Source organism: Gopherus evgoodei, unplaced genomic scaffold (genome assembly GCF_007399415.2).
Source record: "Gopherus evgoodei ecotype Sinaloan lineage unplaced genomic scaffold, rGopEvg1_v1.p scaffold_35_arrow_ctg1, whole genome shotgun sequence".
NCBI lineage: Eukaryota > Metazoa > Chordata > Testudines > Testudinidae > Gopherus > Gopherus evgoodei.
The window spans coordinates 506,196-509,269 of NW_022060027.1; the positions used below are offsets into that span (position 1 = coordinate 506,196).

A 3,074-nucleotide genomic window follows, 5' to 3' on the forward strand; every position below is an offset into this window, starting at 1 on the left:
CCAAAATTGGGCCAGCTAGTAAGCGTAGGGAGGACTAATGACCCACCAGAGTCTGGCAGATAGCAGCACATTTATTATACTGATAGCTAAGCTCAAAATAAGTGGGGGAGGAGGGGTCACACTCGCATTCTCACACTCCCAGGACAGGCACAGCACTGCAGATGTCAGGATTCTGCAAGGTAAGTGTCTCACAGCTATGGACGGTGCAATGAAGGTAAGTCTTCCTGAGGCTCAATGAAATACAACGCAGAGAACCACTGGCCAAGCAGTCCAGGCAAAGGGCATTCACTGGAGGTACAAGCTTGTGAGTGCTCTCCTGAGCACATGGCCCCTTCCCCTTTTAAGGGCCTACACCTCATGGCCTGCGACTAGAGATGACTTGGCTGCATCTGGTTGGTCACACTCCACCTTGGGCAGTGTCCATGTTCTGGGTCTGTGAGTGCTGCCTAATTAGAGTCCCAGACACCTTGTCTACCTGGGAGCTCTTCAGCTCTTCAACCAGAACATTCATCCCACGAGCAGTCCAGGAGGGAGCGGGAGGGGAAAAGCCACTTCACAGGCATTCAGAGAGGGAGAGGAGACAAAAGTGGGAGCAGGGGAAGTATAACAGACCTTTTGAGCATAGAAATCACTGCTGCTCCTACAACAGCAGGGACAGGCCAGTAGGAGCTGGGAAAATTAAGCCCTTATGTTTCTGCCTGGTTTTGAACCAGGGACTTTTTGCATGTTAGACAAATATGATAACCACTACACTACAGAAACTCTGTTGCAGTGTTCTGCCCCTCCCTTCATAAGAACATAAGAATGGCCATACTGGGTCAGACCAAAGGTCCATCCAACCCCGCATCATATCTGCCAACAGTGGCCAATACCAGGTGCCCCAGAGGGATTGAACCTAACAGATAATGATCAAGTGATCTCTCTCCTGCCATCCATCTCCACTCTCTGACAAACAGAGGCTAGGGATCCCACTCCTTACCCATCATGGCGAATAGCCATTCATGGACTTAACCTCCATTAATTTATCTGCAAAAAGAAAGAGGAGTAATTGTGGCACCTTAGAGACTAACAAATTATTTGAACATAAGCTTTCATGGTCTAAAACCCACTTCATTGGATGCATGCAGCGGAAAATACAGCAGGAAGATATATAGAGAGAGAGAACATGAAAAAATGGGTGTTGCCATACACACTATAATGAGAGTGAGCAGTTAAGGTGAGCTATTATCAGCAGGAGAAAAAACCTTTTGTAGTGATAATCAGGATGGCTCATTTCCAACAGTTGACAAGAAGGTGTGAGTAACAGTAGGGGGACAAATAAACATGGGGAAATAGTTTGACTTTGTGTAATGACCCATCCACTCCCAGTCTTTACTCTAGCCTAATTTAATGATGTCCACTTTGCAAATTAATTCCAATTCTGTAGTCTCTCATTGGAGTCTGTTTTTGAAGGTTAATTGTTGTAATATTGTGACTTTTAGGTCTATCATCAAGTGACCAGGGAGATTGAAGTGTTCTCCGACAGATTTTTGAATGTTATAATTCTTGACATGTGATTTGTGTCCGTTTATTATTTTACATAGAGACTGTCTGGTTTGGCCAATGTGCATGGCAGAGGAACATTGCTGGCACATAATAGCATATATCACATTGGTAGATATGCAGGTGAATGAGCCTCTGATAGTGTGGCTGATGTGATTAGGTCCTATAAGGGTGTCCCCTGAATAGATATGTGGACAGAGTTGTCAACAGGCTTTGTTGCAAGGATAGGTTCCTGGGTTAGTGTTTTTGTTATGTGGTTGCTGGTAAGTATTTGCTTCAGGTTGGGGGGTTGTCTTAAGCAAGGACTGGCCTGTTTCCCAAGATCTGTGAGAGTGAGGGATCGTCATTCAGGATAGCTTGTAGATCCTTGATGATGCGCTAGAGAGGTTTTAGTTGGGGGCTGAAGTTGACAGCTAGTGGAGTTCTGTTACTTGCTTTGTTGGACCTGTCCTCTAGTAGGTGACTTCTAGGTACTCTTCTGGCTTTGTCAATCTGTTTCTTTACTTCAGCAGGTGGGTATTGTAGTTGTAAGAACACTTGATAGAGATCTTGTAGGTGTTTGTCTTTGTCTGATGGGTTGGAGAAAATGCGGTTCAATCTTAGAGCTTGGCTGTAGACAATGGATCATGTGGTGTGTCCTGGATGGAAGCTGGAGGCATGTAGGTAAGTATAGAGGTCAGTAGGTTTCCAGTACAGGGTGGTGTTTATGTGACCATCGTTTATTAGCACTTTAGTGTCCAAGAAGTGGCTCTCTTGTGTGGACTGGTCCAGGCTGAGGTTGATGGTGGGATGGAAATTGTTGAAATCATGGTGGAATTCCTGAAGGGATTCTTTTCCATGGGTCCAGATGATGAAGATGTCATCAGTGTAGCGCAAGTAGAGTAGGGGGATGAGAGCTGAGGAAGCATTGTTCTAAGTCAGCCATAAAAACGTTGGCATACTGTGGGGCCATGTGAGTACCCAAAGCAGTGCCACTGACTTGAAGGTATATATTGTCCCCAAATGTCAAATAGTTGTGAGTGAGGACAAAATCACAAAGTTCAGCCACCAAGTTTGCCGTGACATTATTGAGGATACTGTTCCTGACGGCTTGTAATCCATCTTTGTGTGGAACGTTGGTGTAGAGGGCTTCTGTCTCCATAGTGGCCAGGATGGTGTTTTCTGGAAGATCACCAGTGGACTGTAGTTTCCTCAGGAAATCAATGGTGTCTCAAAGATAGCTAGGAGTGCTGGTAGCATAGGGCCTGAGGAGGGAGTCTACATAGCCAAACAATCCTGCTGTCAGAGTGCCAATGGATGAGATGATGGGGCATCCAGGATTTCCAGGTTTATGGGTCTTGGGTAGACATTAGAATACCCCTGATTGGAGTTCTAGGGGTGTGTCTGTGCAGATTTGTTCTTGTGCTTTTTCACTGAGTTTCTTGAGCAGATGGTGTGGTTTCTTTTGGTAACTCTCAGTGGGGTCAGAGGGTAATGGCTTGTAGAATGTGGTGTTAGAGAGCTGCCTAGCAGCCTCTCGTTCATATTCCGAC

General features: G+C 45.6%; 1 non-coding gene across 1 annotated transcript; it reads right to left on the reverse strand.

Annotated features, from left to right (window-relative positions):
- Positions 1–689: 689 nt before the first annotated feature.
- TRNAV-AAC lies at positions 690–762 on the reverse strand. Its single transcript has one exon. It is a non-coding gene; the product is annotated as a tRNA-Val (tRNA).
- Positions 763–3,074: the final 2,312 nt, after the last annotated feature.